The sequence below is a fragment of the Aquarana catesbeiana genome, linkage group LG09 (assembly GCF_042186555.1).
Source record: "Aquarana catesbeiana isolate 2022-GZ linkage group LG09, ASM4218655v1, whole genome shotgun sequence".
NCBI classification, from domain to species: Eukaryota; Metazoa; Chordata; class Amphibia; order Anura; family Ranidae; genus Aquarana; species Aquarana catesbeiana.
In genome coordinates this window covers 193,318,068-193,338,652 of record NC_133332.1, presented here as the reverse complement: position 1 = coordinate 193,338,652, position 20,585 = coordinate 193,318,068, and the positions used below count along the sequence as shown (strand labels likewise).

General features: G+C 43.2%; 1 protein-coding gene and 1 non-coding gene across 3 annotated transcripts in view; both read right to left on the bottom strand.

Moving 5' to 3' along the window:
- Positions 1–20,585, bottom strand: part of ARHGEF9 (Cdc42 guanine nucleotide exchange factor 9) — a 653,254-nt gene that overhangs the window by 10,179 nt on the left and 622,490 nt on the right. The gene's annotated exons all lie outside the window — the stretch shown is intronic.
- Positions 11,239–11,429, bottom strand: LOC141109189 (U2 spliceosomal RNA). The gene has a single exon (XR_012236176.1). It is a non-coding gene; the product is annotated as a U2 spliceosomal RNA (small nuclear RNA).

Below are 20,585 nucleotides of genomic sequence, written 5' to 3'. Positions count from 1 at the left end.
AAAGACTATTTGCTTGAACTATCGACTTATCACGTTAACACCAAACTTCAGAAAAATGTGTTTTGTTTTTTTTTTGAGCTTTGGATAGAAAGGAGAATGAACTGCTGCCTGTTTTTTATTTCTGCTCATGTGCTCTTCGGAGACATTTTCCCTTGCTTCTTGATGTGTTTGCTACCTGCATCCTAATCTGGACTTGATGGGAAATCCCTCCAAAAGGGGCACAAAGAGCAATAAAAAAAATGTAAATAAAAAACATAAACCTAACAGGGCTAAATTTGGGTCTTTACCTAGGAGCTGAAAAGGTTATAAAGGGTTATGTTGCATTAGCATTTTCATTTTTTTCCTTATATTAACAAGTTATTTCAGTTTATTTTTTAGGACATTTGTAGTTTGCAATTTAGTTAAAGCTTAAAATATAAGGGTTGTATCCATGCAGAAATCTGATTTTGAATATTTCCTGTATTTAGATCCAAAACTTTGTTTTGCCTTGGCCAGAGTATGTAATGGTTAAAGAGGAAGTAAACTTCAATCTTTAAGTTTTACCTATAGGTAAGCCTATAAAAAGGCTTACCTATAGGTAGTGTAATTATCTCCTAATCATACATCGTTTAGGAGATATTTACTATACATGCAGCCAGTGACATCACTGGCGCTTGCGCTCTGAAGGAATGGCCACCCGTGATGTTTCTTCGTTGCCCAGTGCCGTGACAGGCAGCTCACACATGCATGCGAGTGATGTCATCGCGGCTCCCACCATGTACAGAGGTAGAGTTGACGAACCCAGAAGAAAGACCGGGTGAAGATGGGCTTTGTTTTGAGGTAGGTTTCACATAATGTGCTAGTATGCAATGCATAGTAACACATTATGCCTTTGCCTTGCAGGCAAGAAAAAAAGTGCAGCAGTGTACAACCGCTTTAAAACCCTGGCAGGTTTTGTTGCCACCTGTGTCCCTTCGGGGAGATTTCACTTTGGCTTCTGTCCTACAAACACAACAGAAAGTGAGAGGAAAGTTCTCCAAATTAAGGAACATACATTATTGGAGAGATGACACCAAAAGAAGCGTCCCTATTGGAAGATTTTTCCACTTCTCCTTTTAGTAACTCAGAATTTGGGATTTTCTCTTACTTTCAGTCCCAGTGACAATGGACAAATATTATCATCCTTAACAGGGGCTCAGAGGGCAATAAAGATCTATAGACAAAATAGTAATAAATGAAGGGCTCCTTATAGTAAAACACCCAAATAACTCTGTTATAAAAACATTACATCACTTTATTACATGTATATAACCCATTTAAAAACATCAAATTACCACCATAAAAAAAAGTTCTTACCCATACATAAAAATTGTTACTTAACAACCAACTCACATACAGTACATTCACATATTTCAATACACAGTGTATACAGTATATATTATATCTCCATGTATCAAAATGTTATTGCTGGAGCATTTTAGTTTCTATGTATCCAATAGTGGAAATAACATAACAAGTGCATTTAACTTTCAAAGAAAATAGCTTCTGTTATTGATAAATCTATTGCAAAAATCTTAACAAATTTATCTTGGTACTGTTTGCAACAAGCGTAAAATAAGAAAAAAACAAAAAAAAGAATTAACAATTTTCTCAGATGCAGACATATCAAAAATGGCCAGATGCTTAGTGGAATAGTGAATTCCACTGCATAGAGCAGGTAAGTGTAGACCTGTTTGTTATTAAAAAAAAAAAAAAAAAAAAAAGCATTTACAATCGCTTTAAGGATGTCCACATGATTTGCATGTAAGAAACTAGAGAGCATATATGTGTGTCTTTTGAACATATTTGTATGGTAATATTTGGTCAATGATGAGAGCCAACATCCACAGTCTTTTGTTTACTTTTAGCTGCTGACCAGGGGTAGGGGGCAGATGCCCAACAGCCTGACAATCACTTTTGGCCTGCTAAAAACTTGAACCTTGTCCCTAGAACATCTGAGCAAATACAGCAGTCAGTTTAATTATGGTTGCTATTCACTTGTGACATTTCTTTGGACATTCTTGCAAAGTTTTACTGGCAAATGCAGAGAGCCCATAAACTGCACTGTTGCATGATATTCACTAGTTTTATCTGGGGTTAAAGTGATTGTAAAGTCTCGTAACATGTTCTACTTACCTGCTCTTTGTAGTGGTTTTGCACAGAGCAGCCCAGATCTTCCTCTTCTTGGGTCCCTCTTCGACTCTCCTGGCCCCTCCCTCCTGACGAGTGCCCCCACAGCAAGCAGCTTGCTATGGGGGTACCCAAGCTGAGCAGCAGCTCCTTGTATCAATTCAGACACAGAGCACCAGCTAGGCCCCATCCCCTCTCTCTCCTCATTGGCTCACTGACTTTGATTGACAGCAGCGGGAGAGAATGGCGGAGGAGGAGAGTCCTGAGCAGCCAAGTCTCTCATGCAACATCGCTGGATAGAGAGGGGGCTCAGGTAAGTATTAGGGGGGCTGCTGCACATAGAAGGTTTTTGATCTGAATGCATTAAGATAAAAAAACTTCTGCCTTTACAATCACTAACTGCTTGCCGCCCACCCCCCTGTCAAATGACGGAGGGATGGTGCGGCTCTCGTTCTGGGAGGACGTCATATGACGGTGCCCCAGAACGGGCGCTATTGCATACCCATGGGGGCACGCAGTGCTGCGATCCTGGCCACGCCGTGTTGTTAGGATCCGGCACGACCCCGAACTCTGTAAAGAGCTGCGGCTCTTTAACCATGTGATTGGCTGTGTCCAATCACCTCCTCGCAGGGGAGACCTGGCCAGGTAATCAGGGCACTGATCATCAGTGCCCTAATTACAGGAAAGCCCCAGCAGTGCCCATTAGTGCCACCAATCAGTGCCTATCAGTGCCACCAATCAGTGCCCCTAAGTGCCATCAATCACTGCCCATAAGTGATGCCAGTCAGGGCCTCCCATCAGTGCCTGCTCATCAGTGCTGCCCATTAATGCCCATCAGTGCCTCCCATCAGTGCCCATTAGTGCTGCTCATTAGTGCCCATTAGTGTTGCCCATCAGTGCCCACCAGTGCCACCTATCAGTGCCTACCAGTGCCACCTATCAGTGTGTATCAGTGCCACCTAATCAGCGCCCATCAGTGCGGCATATTAGTGCCTCCCCATCAGTGCCGCCCATCAGTGCCACCTAATCAGTGCCCATAAGTGTTGCCTCATCAGTGCCCATAAGTGCCACCTCATCAGTGCAGCCTATCAGTGCCCATCAGTGCACATCAGTGAAGGAGAAAAATTACTTATTTACAAAATTTACTGACAGAAACTATGAAAAACTTTTTTTTTTCACAATTTTCGGTCTTTTTTCTTTTTTGTAAAAAATAAAAATCCCAGCAGTGATTAAATACCACCAAAAGAAAGCTCTATTTGTGTGAAGAAAAAAGCTAAAACAATTAATTTGTCTACAGTGTTGCATGACCGCGCAATTGTCATTCAAAAACGGCCTGGGCAGGAAGGGGGTAAAACTGCCCAGTATTGAGGTGGTTAACTGCTGCTTTTTTATATGATGGTCTTTCCTATAACCCGTGGAAATTCACACACTGTTCTTTTGTTACCAGTGTATGTTTTCATCACTTACACGTTAGTGCAGAGTCCTCCCTCATATTTTTTTCTCTTCTGGTTGAATGTTGTTAACCTATTGTTTTAGGCTATTTTGATCATTGCTTCACCAAACAAATGAGCTTAGTTCACCTTGTAAAACAATCAATTCAGTTTAAAATTAAAACAAAAGGCATAACATTTGTGTTTTTGTTTTCGGCTCCCTCTGTTCCCAGCTGCATAAGAGCTGAGGGGAGGAGAAGCAATAGTACACGGAGCTTCCCATTGAATGGCTGTGCAGGGGATGGGCATATCAGGAAAAGTCTGATCATTAAAGGAGAGCAGGCTGAGTTCCCAGCACAGCTAGAGAACTGACCACGCTGTGCTCTAATGTCTAGTGTGGTCATTTTTTTTATAGGAAAGCAGAATGACCAGCAGGAACACCAGGCATTTCACATAAAGGAAGCAATACAAAAAGAACAGGATACTCTCTCATACAAATACATAGTACAGCAGGCACATATTAGGAATATGAAATGCTGGGGTAACTTCCTGCCTGTTATCATTATACAGCAGGTGTTGGTGTCCTACCTGGGCTTTCATCAGTCCCATGTACTTCTTTTTTTAAAAAGTCAACGCTGGAGCCCATACATACTCTGCAGAGTTTTTTAAATTAACAATCAGGAGGTCCAGCATACTACAAAAAGCTAATGTGTTTTAGCTTACAAATCCTTACTCAATTGGCCAAAAGTTCTCAGACTATTGTGTTATGCTACTTACTTTTCTGGTCGAATGTTTTTAGGTTATTTTCTCTTAGGATCAAAATGTTAGGGACTGTTACATTTACCATGTGAAAGACAACTTGGGTAACAGAAAATAACATATTGCACATGTTAAAAATATTATGGGTATTATTCATGACTTTTGCTGCATAGCTATGTTACAGTTTTATTAACACATGCCAAGTTAAAAAAGAGTTGATAAGATGTGTTCTGACTTTCGTCATTAAGGGGTTAAACTAAAACGTAGTGTTGTTTTTTTTTTTACTATAGCTCTTTTATTAGGAAAAAGTTTGTTTTATTTTTTTTTACTTATTATGTGACTTTTCTTCTATCATTGGGTATAACCAGAGGGCAGCATAGATATTGGAGAAATCATCTGGGAAATGAGACATAAAGGCAACATAATAATGAGACATTATGAATGTGAAATTAATTATGTTTTCTTAGCTTGGAGTGTGTGAAGAATTAGTATCTATCTTAAACACCAGAATAGATGCCGTACTTTATTGCGGCACCTGAAAACCTGCTAAGCTCATGCAAAAAAGATGCAATATGATGGACCACTCCATTGCAAAACTGCTACCTAGCACTAGAAATGATAATCTTTTGTTAGCACAGATGATCACATCTTTTCTGTTCCTGACTTCTTAATTCAAGGGCAAAATAGAGAGAGCTTATCATTTTTTAGAACACTAAGAGATGCTTAAAGACAAGAAGAAAAAATGTTAGTATTCAGCTTGCCAGTCTCTAGATGTGGTGGCTGCATTAGCTTTCCTTTTTAACACTTTTTCCTATACTTTAACCTGGTAATCCTGCCACACAGGACACAACACAGGATCCTGAACACAGGATTTAGAAAGAAAGTGTGTAAGGACTATTTAACAATGTGTTAGGACTACATAACATTTCACTCTCTTCTCCAAAACAAGGGGAGGTGTTTTGTAGCCCAAACAGCTGGAAAAAATGCTAACTGATATCTGTTCAGAAAGCACAGCAAAGCTTACAAGATATCTGGCTGCATGAACAGCTCTGGTTGCAACTCTTGCACTTGTCAAACAGATATACTGTAATAAAATGTTTTTAAAAGTATATGTAACAAAACAAAAGGGAGCAAACACAAGGAATTTATTATTAGAGTTTATATTCACTTTAAAGGAGAACACCATATAAATCACAAGGACCGATCATGAATACATAACAAGGTAAGCTATTTATCTCTGTCAGCATTTACTGTGTGTGTTTGGATGTACTATTTGTGATTAGCATATTAGAAAAGTTCTGCCTGAAACTATGGAAGAACAACGCATAAAGAGACTGGGAATTTTTGCTTGACTTAAAGGCAAATAGGTTTTGCAAGAGAAAGGCGAAGACCTGCCAATTTCCATCATTCAATTGTGTGCAGACAAAAATCTTTCATGTGACTGGTGGTATTCTTTGCAAAGAATGACAAATATCTATTAGCAGTGTTTTTTTGTTTTGTTGTTATTTACTTATTTATTTCTGCAGTATATGATACAGGATATACTTCAAAGCCCCACTCATGGGTGGTCATAGATGGATGGAAATTTGGCCGGTTCAGCAGGGATTGGCTGAATTTCGATCCATGCGTGGCCGCTCCTGCTCAACAGAAGTTGACCTAACAATGGACTTCTGAGAATGGGCTTGTTGGAAAGTTTTTCTCAGCCACTGAGAGTCCCTGATATCAGAATACAGTGTCTCAACAGTGAAGGATTCATCTATCCACCTACGGCCAGCTTTATATATTACACAGTACCTCTACTCTACACAAACCTGGCAGCAGTTTAACACTAGGTTCACACCTATGCATTTCTGAGGGTCGCGTTTGCGAAAGCACGGCAGCCCATTCAAATGAATGGGCTGTTATGACTGCGTTTCCACAAAAAAAAAGTTGCATGCACCTTTTCAAAAACACGGCAGCAGGGAAATCGCATGGTCTGTTTGACCATACGATTTCCCTGCAGTTCCCGCACCTGCACACGCACTGCGATTTTACATGTGTGGGGGTGCCATTCAGAATGCATGCATTTTAGCAGAGCAGTACGTTTTCACTATGGTTCCTGCACACGCAATCACGCGCAGAGGTGTGAACCTAGCCTTTAATCATGTTCAAAGTCTAACAGAGACTTGTGATTGCAACGCCCGGCCAAACTGAGCGATCGGGGGTGAAGGACCTTAGTTAGGGAGGTGACCAAGAACCCGATGGTCACTCTGACAGAGCTCCAGCATTTCTCTGTGGAGAGAGGAGAACCTTCCAGAAGAACAACCATCTCTGCAGCACTCCACCAATCAGGCCTGTATGGTCAGACAGAAGCCCCTCTTCAGTAAAAAATATATGACAGCCCACCTGGAGTTTGCCAAAAGGCACCTGAAGGACTCTCAGACCATGAGAAACAAAATTCTCTAGTCTGATGAAACAAAGATTGAACTCCTTCACCTGAATGGCAAGCGTCATGTCTGGAGGAAACAAGGCACCACTCATCACCTGCACATTACAATCCCTACAGTGAAGCATGGTGGTGGAAGTATTATGCTGCGGGGATGTTTTTCAGCGGCAGGAACTGGGAGAATGGTCAGGATCGAGGGAAAGATGAATGCAGCAATGTAGAGAGACATTCTTGATGAAAACCTGCTCCAGAGAGCTCTGGACATCAGACTGGGGCATAGGATCATCTTCCAACAGGACAATGAGCCTAAGCACACAGCCAAGATAACAAAGGAGTGGCTACAGGACAACTCTGTGAATGTCCATGAGAGGCCCAGCCAGAGCCCAGACTTGAACCCGATTAAACATCTGGAGAGATCTAAAAATGGCTGTGCACCAACGCTCACCATCCAACCTGAAGGAGCTTAAGTGGTCCTGCAAAGAAGAATGTGGGAAACTGCCCGAAAATAGATGTGCCAAGCTTGTAGCATCATACTCAAAAAGACATTAGGCTGTAATTGGTGCCAAAGGTGCTTCAACAAAGTATTGAGCAAAGGCTGTGAATACTTATGTACATATAATCTTTTTTGTTTTTTATTTTTAATAAATTTGCAAAGACTGTAACATAACAAAATGTGGAAAAAGTGAAGCGCTGTGAATACTTTCAGATGTAATATATTTGCAGTTACTAATTTTATTTTTTATTATATGAAATATTAATGTTTCCAGAGAGTATAACTAGGACAGTCTCCTAGAAAGAAAGGAAAAAAAAAATCCTTCCTAAGTGATGCCATCTTTTTTTTTCCAGTAGGAAATTAAAGTTTCATTTAATACATTCCGTGCTGCCAAGTTCCTTGCTGAACATGTGAGCGCCACGTGCCTCCTGTTTTCATGCAGCGAGCAGCTGCACTGAGTATTTCTCCCTAATAAATATTGCAGGCTGTTCATGTGTCTGAGAACACATCACGGAGGCAAAAAAAAAAGGACAACTACAGCTTACACCACTGGGATTGTCACCCGTACAGGAATATACAGTGCATGCTGCTGCAATACAAATATATGATGCAAGCTTGTAAACTGGTTTCAACACATCCTAATGGATTTAGGTAAACACAAATTTAGATATTCTCTTACTTCTCTATATTAAATGTCCACATTTGATTATTATTAAACTATGGAAATATAATCCATCCCCGAGCTGTCATCTCCCGACGTCGTTGTCTTCTTCCACCACCCCCTCAGGTCGTCACCGCCGTCGTCTTCTTCTTCCTTGCTGTTGCCGCTAAAAAACAAAAAAAAGCTGGTCTTCCTCCATTGTTATGTTCCCCGCTCTCTGGCGCCTCTTATATAGGCATGGGGCGTGGCCATCCAATAACGTCGCATGGAGAGCCCGCCCCTTGTGACATGTGACGTCACATGTCGCAAGGGGTGGGCTCTCCGGGCGATGTCACTGGATGGCCACGCCCCATGCCTATATAAGAGGCGCTGGACAACGGGGAACATAAGAACGGAGGAAGACAGCTTCGTGAAAAGACCAGCTTTTTTTGGTTTTTTAGTGGGTAACCGGTGACGGTAAGGAAGGAAGAAGAAGACGGCAACAATGACGCAAGGAGGAGGAAGAAGACAACGACACCGGGAGATGACAGCTCAGGGAGAGTACGGCGTCGGAAAAAGGCGAGGGCACCGGGAGAGACCACACCGGGAGAGACCACACCGGCAGAGACGATATCGGGAGAGACAGCGGCTCAGAGCTATTTTACTAATAAAGGAATTATCAAAAACTGGCTCTTGTTTTTTAAACTTTTCACTGCTTTTTTGGTGAATGGGTAGGGGTACAATGTACCCGATACCCATTCACATAGGGTGGGGGGCCGGGATCTGGGGGTCCCATTGTTAAAGGGGGCTTCCAGATTCCGATAAGCCCCCGCTGCCCACAGACCCCGACCAGCACCGGGCAAGGGATGTCAGGAAGAGGCCTTTGTCCTCATCAACATGGGGGCAAGGTGCTTTGGGGTGGGGGGCACAGAGCCCCCCCGCCCCAAAGCACTTGTACCCCCCCATGTTGAGGGCATGTGGCCTGGCATGGTTCAGGAGGGGGGGCGCTCGCTCGTCCCCTCCCTTTCCTGACCTGCTGGGCAGCATGCTCAGATACGGGTCTGAGGGTCTGGTATGGATAAGGTCTGAAGACTGGCTAGGCCACTCCAGGACCTTAATGTGCTTCTTCTTGAGCCACTCCTTTGTTTCCTTGGCCATGTGTTTTGGGTCATTGTCATGCTGAAATACCCATCCATGACCCATTTTCAATGCCCTGGCTGAGGGAAGGAGGTTCTCATCCAAGATTTGATGGTACATGGCCCTGTCCATTGTCCCTTTGATGCATTGACGTGGTTCTGTCCCCTTAGCAGAAAAACACCTCTAAAGCATAATGTTTCCACCTCCATGTTTGACGGGGGGATGGTGTTCTTGGGATCACAGGTAGCATTCCTTCTCTTCCAAACACGGCAAGTTGAGGTGTTGCCAAAGAGCTTGATTTTGGTCTCATCTGACGACAACACTTTCACCCAGTTCTCCTCTGAATCATTCAGATGTTCATTAGCAAACTTCAGAGGGCCTGTACATTGCGGGTGCTGCAGGATTTCAGTCCTTCGCGGCGTAGTGTGTTACCGATTGTTTTCTTGGTGACTATGGTCCCAGCTGCCTTGAGATCATTGACAAGATTCTTCCATGTAGTTCTGGGCTGATTCCTCACCATTCTCATGATCATTGAAACGCCATGAAGTGAGATCTTGCATGGAGCCCCAGACCGAGGAAGATTGACAGTTGTTTTGTGTTTCTTCCATTTGCGAATAATCGCACCAACTGTTGTCACCCTCTAACCAAGCTGCTTGGCCATGACCTTGTAGCCCATTCCAGCCTTGTGTAGGTCTACGACCTTGTCCCTGACATCCTTGGACAGCTCTTTGGTCTTGGCCATGGTGGAGAAATTGGAATCTGATTAATTGATTGCTTCTGTGGACAGGTGTCTTTTATACAGGTAACAAGCTGAGATTAGGAGTACTCCACTACCAGGCCATTTTTTACACTATACAGCACTGTGTAACTTTAATTGACAATTGTGCGGGCGTGCGATGCTGTACCCAAATTCAATTGATGTAATTTTTCCCACAAATAGAGCTTTCTTTTGGTGGTATTTGATCACCTCTGCGGTTTTTATCTTTTAAGCTATAAACAAAAGAAGACCGACAATTTTTAAAAAAGAAACTTTACTTTCTGCTATAATACATATCCAACAAAAAATGTTTAAAAATACATTTCTTCATCAATTTATGCCAAAATGTATTCTGCTACATATTTTTTGGTAAAAAAAATCCCTATAAGCGTATATTGATTGGTTTGCACAAAAGTTATAGCGTCTACAAACTACGGGATTGATTTATGGACTTTTAATATTTTTATTGTTTTTACTGGTTATGGCGGCGATCAGCGATTTTTAGCGGGACCGCGACATTGCGGTGGACAAATCTAACCCTAAGTGACACTTTTTGAGGACCAGTGCTAAAAAAAAAATGCACTGATCATTGTATAAATTACACTGTCAGGGAAGGGGTTAATTACAGGGACGATCAAAGGGTTGAATGTGTTCCCTTAGTGTGTTTCTAACTGTGTGGGGTTCTGACTACTAGGAACAGACAATCTCCATGTTCTCCCCTGTCAGAACAGGGATCTGCCTTGTTTACATCTCCGTTCTGCCTCTGTAAAGCAATTGCAGGTGGCCGGCGGACATCGGGTCCGCCAGACACACACATCAACTCCTCCTCTGTACAGGTATGTTGCTTCGCACAACAGAGCTGCCCTGCCACAGTATATATATGGTGGGTGGTCCTTAAATGATAAGAGAGTGCTCCTAATCTCAGCTCCTTACCTGTATAGAAGACACCTGGGAGCCAGAAATCTTGCTGTTTGATAGGGGATCAAATACTTATTTCACTCATTAAAATGCAAATCAATTTAAAACTTTTTTGAAATGCGTTTTTCTGGATATTGTTGTTGTTATTCTGGCTCTCACCGTTAAAATAAACTTACCGTTAAAATTATAGACTGATCATTTCTTTGTCAGTTGGGAAACATACAAAATCAGCAGGGGATCAAATACTTTTTTCTCCCTCACTGTATATAGGTAATCCTTTATTCAGTCCATCATGAATGTTGCAGCCAGACTCATCCATCTTATAAACCACTCAGCATCTGCTACCCCTCTCTGCCAATCCATCCATTGGCTGCCACTCACCCAACAAATAAAATTCAAAATACTAACAATAACTTACAAAGCCATCAACAGTTTGGCCTCGAGCTACACCACAAACCTAGTTTCAAAATACAGACCAAATCATTTTCTTCGTTCCTCTGAAGACCTCCTGCTCTCTTTTTTTTTTTTTTTTTTTTGTGCACCGGTCCTGGAGGTACTGCAATACCAGGTCGATGCGTGGAGTGGACAGAGCAAGCTCTTCTTCCATCTCCCTGTTCTAAAAATCCATTTAATATATGGTCCCCAGATAGGGGACGTATCAGATATTAAACTGATAAGAACAGATACTACACTTGATCTTAGCCAAAAGGCCGAGAAGCGATGACCTCCTGCTCTCTAGTTCCCTCGTCCCCTTCTCTCATGCTTGCCTCTGGGACTTCTTTCGAGTCTCTCCCATCCTATGGAATTCCCTACCCCAATCTGTCTGCCTATCTCCTACTCTGTCCACTTTTAGGGGATCCCTGAAAACTTTTCTCTTCAGAGAAGCCTATCCGCCTCCACCTAACAACTGTACTTTTATTTTCTCCATCAGCCCATTCCCCAAAGCTATTACCTTTTGTATCACTTGACCCTCCCTTTTAAATTGTAAGCTCTAATGAGCAGGGCCCTCTGATCCTGCCTGTGTTTAATTGTATTGTAACTGTACTGTCAGCCACATGTTGTAAAGCCCTGTGCAAACTGTTGGCACTGTATAAATCATGTATAATAATAATAATAAATGAAAGGAAATCCAAAGTGAGGGGGAAATTGCATCAGTTCATTCACAGACCACTCTTGCTAGGTCACCGAAACAGTACCATTACAGCCCATGTCTATGTCACACATATTATCTACAAGGCCACTCTCACTTTTTATTGAATTGTAGGAATTCTAATACCTCGAAAGGACAGATAATGTAATTCTGGAATAGTTGTTGGTAAAAAATGAACATTAACATTTTACACTGTTGGGAAATGTAACAATAGCTCACAGCAAAACTCCAGTTAAAAAGGTAAAGGCTGCAGTAACTACTTGCCTTCAACCCAGAGCTGTCCCCTGCAGTACGCCTTTTCTGCCACTTGATATCCTCAGCTCTCTAGACTGAATGATGTCTGGCATCATTCAACCCTCTGAGCCCAAGCGGTCATGGACCTATCCCAAGCTGGACTTGGCCAGCGAAGAAGCAGCAGCACAGTTAACACGACTTAATGCTGTAATTCCCCTATAAGCATGTTTATTGTCGTCACATGCATAAATTGGCTTGTGAAGCTGCTTCATTCTCTCCCATTCTAAGCTCTGCTGTACAGAGGCTGGTACCAAGTCAAGTTCAGGTACACTGTTTGCATTTAAAAATACATTTAATAATATGTTCATGAATGCAGAATTATATTAATTTGTATCTTTTTCATTTGCCTTTTTCATTTGCTTAAGCTTAAGTTCAGCTTAAACACCAACATAAAGACGCTAGTAGTCCTAAATAAACTATTTATACATTTATACGTTATAATATTTGCTAAAATAAAAGACAAATGTGCATAGACTCCAATTTAAACAATGCCCCCCTGTTCTACATATTTATAGGGATGTTCTAGCTGTCTGGCGATTTACAGAAGTACTGAACCCTAGACAGAAGATCTCATTACATTGTGTCTACCAAGAGTAGCTTAGATTACAGCTGCAGTCAGGAGAAAATTAATCAGCTTTAGCCAAAGGACTTTCCCCAAAGATCCCAGTTGTACAATAAAACCAGCATGTATTATTACCAGCAATATGCTGTCACGTGTGTTCACTCAGAGGAACGTTTTGTGGTTTGCAAGCAGAGTTCCCTTGCTTCACGCATCATGCGTGTCATTACACTGCAAAGTGCTGTCTATACAGCTGATAATACTTAAACCCTTTAGTGCCATAGGGACATGGAGTTCAACTTAAACAGTTAATCTAACAGAATGCTTCCTTAGAAGGTGATGACATAAGGGATAGTTACACTGCAAACATAATGGGAAATGTAGCTACTACTGAGACTTGTAACATATAGCTGACAGAAGGTTCCTCTGACCTTAATTGTTTAGATTGAATCTATACCACCACCAGCAAGGAATTACAGCTGAAAAAAAAGTAAAACCTAATGTTTGATTACACAAACCTATTCGCACAGCCACAGCATTAAAGTCCAGCTGTGTTCACCCCCACTCTTTCACTAAAGGCCACCACTACATTGAAGCACCCCTGGCACACTTAAAAAATGACAAACTTACATTTTTTTAAAGGTGCCTTTGGCCAGGTCCAATGACATCAAAGGTCATCTTTGTCCTCCTTTTTTATCAGGCAGGGGAGTGGTTAAAATGTTGAAGCATGTTTCCTATGAGTCCAGGATGGAGGGTAATGCCTTGATGCACTGGGCTCATAGAAAGTGGGTTGAAAGATGCTGGGCATCACTCAAGCTGAAAGAGATCAGTAAGGATGAGTTCCGGCGTGTTCGCACACCCCACATGCAGAGCCCGCCAGGAAGTCGGCACTGCGCTGCGCTAATCACAGGCATTGAGACATTTCCCGATCTCTGCAGCCACACAATGGGGACAATGGGGGTTATTTACTTAAGGAAAATCCAATTTTGCGCTGCAAGTGCACTTAAAAGTGCACTGAAAGTGCACTTGGAAGTAAAGTCGCTGTAGATCCGAGGGGGACAAGGAAAATAAAAAACAGCATCTTAGCTTGCACATGATTGGATGATAAAATCAGCAGAGCTGCCACTCATTTCAGATCTACCCCTTAGATTTAGAGCGACTGTACTTCCAAGTGCACTTGCAGTGCAAAGTGGATTTGCCTTTCGTAAATAACCCCCAATGTCTCACTGCCTGTGATTAGCGCAGTGCCGACTTCCTGGCGGGCTCTGCACGTGGGCTGTGCGAACATGCCGGAGCTCATCCTTAAAGATCAGTAAGTCTGGACTGGTCACCAGGCAAGTAAAGCATGTAGAGCTGCTTTTTTTTCAGCTCCGGTCTGAATCTTTTTATAGGTTAATTGCCCAAACTATAATTAGGCTTTAAAGCAGCCTTTCTCAACCTTTTTAACACAGAGGAACCCTTGAAATAGTTCTCCAGTCTCAGGGAACCCCTGCTAAAAATTAGAAATCTACAACTCATGATACATTAGTGTGATGGTCAGTGGGAAGAATGGTCCTTACACTTGTGGTCATTGGGAAGAAATACCTCCTTACAGATAGTTAAAAGGATCAATGGTTTCAGTGGGAACTTATCTGAGAGGCAGAAATTGCCCAATGCTGAAGGAACCCCTAGCAACCTCTGGAGGAACCCTAGGGTTCCACGCAACTCTGGTTGAGAATCACTGCTTTAAAGTAACCCTTTATATTTTGAACGTTTACAAAAACCATTGTCAAATATGAACTATTCTACTTATTAACAACCTATCACTTCATAATCAATGAACAAAATCCTCCTGCCTGATTGCATCCAATATGCAATTATTTGTCCAGTGGGTGTATACAATTTTGCTTCACACAGCACAGAGAAGGTAAAGATAGACTGGTGATCATAGCATGCACTTCAAAGACACCTTGGCCTTTACTATGACATGTGACACTGCTGAATGCATGGCAGCAAACATAAATGCTATGTAAACCATAATACCCCTTTCACACGACCGTTCTGATCAGGTCCGCCTGTCAGTTTTTCAAGAAGACCTGATCAGATGGTCCATTCACCCCTATGTCTGTTTAAACCCGCCTACCTCTGATCCAATCCAGTCCAATAAAAACAAATGGAAGGGGATACGTTCTTCTCCATGTAGGTGAATCAGATTGGAGGTAGTCGGGTGTAAACGGACAGCGTCCATTTACACCCAGCTGCCTATAGAGCAGAACGGGCTCTGTCTGTGTCAGCTCTGCAGAAACTGAGTGGACATGGACCTGTCATCTGCCCAATCTGCTCAGATCAGCAAGGGATCAGCTAACAGATCTGCTGAACAAAACGGAAGGCGCCCATGTGAAAGGGGTCTAAAAATGAACTTACCCTATTTGCTCCCTTTTGTCTGTTAAATATATATTACTGAAAAAGTCTGTCTATTGTATATGTGTTGGGTGAAATGAAAAAATATCTGTAGACCTCACCACATTCTTATAACCTACATTGTTCTGAAGACTACATGGCCAGGTCTGTCTATGTTTGGCAGCCCACAGACGAGTGTTTTTTTTTTTTTGTTAAACCAGTGGCTTGAATGCAAGAAAAAACTGACTTGGTTCTCCCATCCACACACTCGTGAGCTATCTTCCCTGCTGAGCTATTGTATTCTGACAGTGGGGAGACTTTCTCCTTATCAGAATACACTGATCAGCATTGCAGGCTATAGCCTGCAGCTCTGATCATGCAGGGAAAATCTGACAGTGGACATACAAAAGTTGATTGGCAGATCGACTTCTGTACAACCAAAGTGCCCATACATGAATTGAAATTCAGCTGGTCCCTACTGAAACGGGAAAATTTAGATCCATGTATGGCTACAGTTTAAGGGACAAGAGGATAGGAGAAGTTTTCAGTAATCCTGTCCTGTTTCTGTTGTCCTTTTCTATTCCCCACACCCCTGGGAAATGCATGATTAATGTTCACACCCTCTAAAAAATAATATCACATTTGAGGTTGAAGAAGAGGAAGGTGATGGTTGCACTTACAGTGCCTTGCAAAAGTATTCACTCCCCTTGGCATTTTTTGTATTTTGTTGCCTCACAACCTGGAATTAACATGGATTGTTTGAGGATTTGCATCATTTAATTTACAGAACATACCCACAACTTTGAAGATGTTTTTTTTATTGTGAAGCAAACAACAAATAGGACAAAATAACAGAAAAAGTCAATGTGCATAACTATTCACCCCCCTAAAGTCAATACTTTGTAGAGCCACCTTTTGCGGCTATCACAGCTCCAAGTCGCTTTGGATAAGTCTCTATGAGCTTGCCACATCTTACCACTGGAATTTTTGCCCATTCCTCGTCCTAGCCTCAAATCACACACAGAGTGGTACAGGTTTTGCTCAAGAATATCCCTGTATTTAGCACCATCCATCTTTCCCTCAACCCTGACCAGTTTCCCAGTCCCGACTGCTGAAAAACATCCCCACAGCATGATGCTGCCACCACCATGTTTCACTGTGGGGTGGTGTTCTTTGGGTGATCTGATGTTTTGGGTTTGCGCCAAACATAGCTTTTTTTTTTTTGATGGCCAAAAAGTTCAATTTTAGCCTCATCAGACCAGAGCACCTTCCTCCATACATTTTGGGAGTCTCCCACATGCCTTTTCGCAAACTCAAAATATGCCATTTTGTTTTTTGCTGAAAGTAATGGCTTTCTTCTGACCACTCTGCCATATAGTCCAACTCTATGGAGAGTACGGCTTATTGTCGTCCTATGTACAGATACTGCAGTCTCTGCTGTTGAACTCTACAGCTCCTCCAGGGTTACCTTAGGTCTCCGTGCTGCCTCTCTGATTATCGCCCTCCTTGCCCGGTCCGTGAGTTTTGGTGTGCGGCTGTCTCTTGGCAGGTTTGCTGTTGTGCCATGTTCTTTCCATTTGGTTATGATAGATTTTATGGTGCTCCTAGGCATCATCAAAAATCTGGATATTTTTTTATAACCTAACCCTAACTTGTACTTCTCAACAACATTGTCCCTTACTTGTTTGGAGAGTTCCTTGGTCTTCATGGCAGTGTTTGGTTAGTGGTGCCTCTTGCTTAGGTGTTGCAGCCTCTGGGGCCTTTCAAAAAGATGTGTATATGTAATGACAGATCTTGTGACACTTAGATTGCACACAGGTGGACATTCACAAATTATGTGACTTCTGAAGGTAATTGGTTGCACCAGAACTTTTTATGGGCTTCATAACAAAGGGGGTGAATACATACACACATGCCAATTATCAGATTTTTATTTATGAAAAATAGTTTTATGTATATATTACATATATATTACACAGTGGGGACTAACCACCTAAAATACTGCCCCCCCCCCCCCAGCTGAGGCCGGGAAAGGGGTACACCAGTGATAAAACTCAGCTATGAGTTTGGAATGGTCCCACCCCTTAATGACAGGGTGCTACCATGCACTGAACCCCCATGCGGCGGTGGAGGGATGAATGTAAATTGGCCGCTTCGAAACGCACGACATGCCCTGATCTAAGGAAACCCAAACTAGAGAAATGAGAACAAACAACCAACCCACAAAACAACAACACCCCTACGTACCTGACAAGTATGAGGATGTAAGTGCAGAAATGACAAGACCAACAGCGCATGAATGTGAACTTAATGCTGACAAAACCCGTAGTGTATGTAGTGAGCAAGCCCGAGCAACCTGCAGCGCCAAGACAGGTAATTAAAAAGGAACACTCAGGGCTGAGGTACCCGCAGACCGTGGTGGGTAGTAGTAAAGGTGTAATGGTGAACGTGCACGTATGACGTATGTTATACAGGTGAGAAGATTGTGGGACGACAATCAATGAAAACGAAATCTCAGCCTGTATGGGTCCGAAGGTGTGACAGACCCAGGATGTGAGCCCTAGCTAACAGAAATGCTACGAACAAAATGTACAACAGGAATGCCATGAACGAAATGCAGCGCCCGAAAACAGACAGGTAGCAAACAAACCCTCAGGGCTAGTGTACCCACAGACCGTGGTGGGTAGACGTACAAGTGTAATGAAATGAGCATGCATCGTATGACGTATGTTATGGGGGTGAGAAGGTTGTGGGACGACAATCAAATAAACCAAAACCTCAGCCCATATGGATCAGTGGACGCGACAGATCCTAGATGTGAGCACTAGCTGACAGAAATGCTACGACCCCAAAAGCTATGAATGAAATATTACGGATGAAAATTGCTATGACAGGAAACTTACGACAGAATACGAAGACCGAAAAGCTACGACGACAGGAAAATGCTAACGCTACCACCGGAAAAAGATACAAATGAAATTCTACGGCAGGGAAATGCTGTGACAGGAAAACAAACGCTACAAATGAAATGCTACGACAGGAAAATGCTACAAATGAAATGCTGCGACAGGGAAAATGCTACAACAGGAAAATGCCACGACAGGAAAACGCTACGAATGAAATGCTACGACAGGGAAATGATACGACAGGAAAAAACGTTACAACCGGAAAATGATACGAATGAAATGCTACGACAGGAAAATGCTACGACAGGAAAATGCTACGACAGGAAAATGCTACGACAGGAAAATGCTGCGACAGTAAAATGCTACAACAGGAAAATGCTACGACAGGAAAATGCTATGACAGAAAAATGCTACAACAGGAAAATGCTACGACAGGGAAATGCTGCGACAGGGAAATGCTGCGACAGGGAAATGCTGCGACAGGGAAAACGCTACAACCAGAAAATGCTACAACTGAAATGCGACGACAGAAAAATGCTATGACAGGAAAAATGCTACGAATGAAATGCTACATCAGGGAAAACTCTACAACCGGAAAATGCTATGAATTAAATGCTATGACAGGGAAATGCTACGACAGGGAAATGCGAAAGCTATGATAGAACATGCTACCGACAGACCCGTTATGGCGAAACACGCTGCTGGCCGAGCTGTTGCCAGAACCCGCTAATGACATAACTGCTATGACAGAAACATGCTGACGGCAGAAACTGCTATGCTAGAAACTGCTATGACTGAAACCGTTATGACAAACATGCTGCTGACCGAGCTGTTGTGACAGAACACGCCAATGACAGAAACCATGACAAACACGCTAATGACAGACACCGCTACTGAGGGAACATGAAATGAGAGAAACACTAATGAAAGAGCCGCTACCGTAGAACACGCTACTGAAAGAAACACGCTATGACAAAACATGCTGCTGACAGAACTACTACAACAGAAACAAAACATGTCATGTGAACATAGACAAGGAGTGGGTTAAGCCACACAAAAACCTGGTATTCCTGTTTACTTGGACTAAACACATTGTGAAATCTAGGTAAGAACTGCCCCTACCCTGCTGTGCTGCAAGCAGCCCCCCCCCCCATCCATACCAGGACAAAACAGCTACCCCCCCCCCCCACCTTGGGGAGAAGTGAGCAGGCAGTACTCCCTCTGATGATAATTAAATGAACACAAACCTTCATATTTGGTCATACAAAAACTGTACATACACATAAGCATGCTGGCCAGGATAGAGAGCTGCCAGACACAGAGGGACAGCGGCAGGAGGACCCAGACCGGCCGCAGAGCAGACTGAGCATGGAAACCCCCCTCCCACAGACCAGCAGAATGCACCATGTCAGGGAGCCAGATCCCCAGGAAAAGCGGGAGGGCGGGCGGCCCCCGTGGAATCACCCCCCCGGCGGGCGGCCCCCTCGTGGAGCCAGAAATGTGCAAAATAGAGCAGCTGGCGGGCGGCCGAGTCACACCCCCCAGTGGGAACATCGGGAGAAGCGGGCGTGGAGCCAGATCTGCACAGGCCAGGTGAGCCAGCGGACGAATCCCCCCCTCCCCCGGCTGAACACCGGGAGAAGCGGGCGTGCAACCCCCGTGGAGCCAACCTGCACAAGAGAGGAGCTGGCGGCCGATTCACCCCCCCCGGCGTGAACATCGGGTGGGAGGCCCCCTCATGGAACGGGGTGATGGGAAGGTGGGTGGGCAGATTCCCCGGGAGTGCCTGACGTGAGCACCGAGAGAGCAGCCGACCGGCTCTCAGCAAGGACCGAAGTGACGTGTGTCGTCATGACCCAGAAATGAGACAACAAAGGATCTGAAGGAGGAGGAGGGATATAAAGCCCTCAGACTCCTCCTACAAATTCAGGCTAGCCTGTGGCCAGCCTTCCAACATGCGTTGTTCAAATTTCACGTCAGAGATTTACAACCACTTTAACTGTGCTTTAACCTCCCAGGTGGTATTCCCGAGTCTGGCTTGGGGTGAATTTTGAGTACCAAAAGCGGTAACCCTGAGCCAGACTCGGGATCGCATCGCAGGATCCATGTAGAGGTTACCTACCTTGTCCCCCGGATCCTGCAATGTCTCCCTGCTGTGATCTGCGAGCCGTCGTGTCTCGTTCGATCCACAGTGCCGAGCTCCGTTCCCTGCGAGCGTTGCGACGCACGGGGACGGAGTTCGGCGCCAAATCCAAAAAGTAAAAAACACAGTATAGATACATAAACTAAAAAGTTCTGCGCTTAGGACAATATTTAAAAGAGAACTGCAGCCCCCCCAGAAAATGGAAAAACACCGAGGTGAAATCCAAAAAATTAAAAAACTCTAGTGGGGAATGTGGCGCTGTTCAAAAGTGTATATTAATAAGGAATGTGTGGTGACAATATGTGAGAAAAACTATGAACCGATGTTAAATGAAGCATGTCATGTGTATACCATAAATATAAAACGTCACATAGTATAAAAAACAAAAGTGCAAATGCGTTGTAAATAATCATAAGAGAAATACATGCACTCAAAAAAGTAAAATAT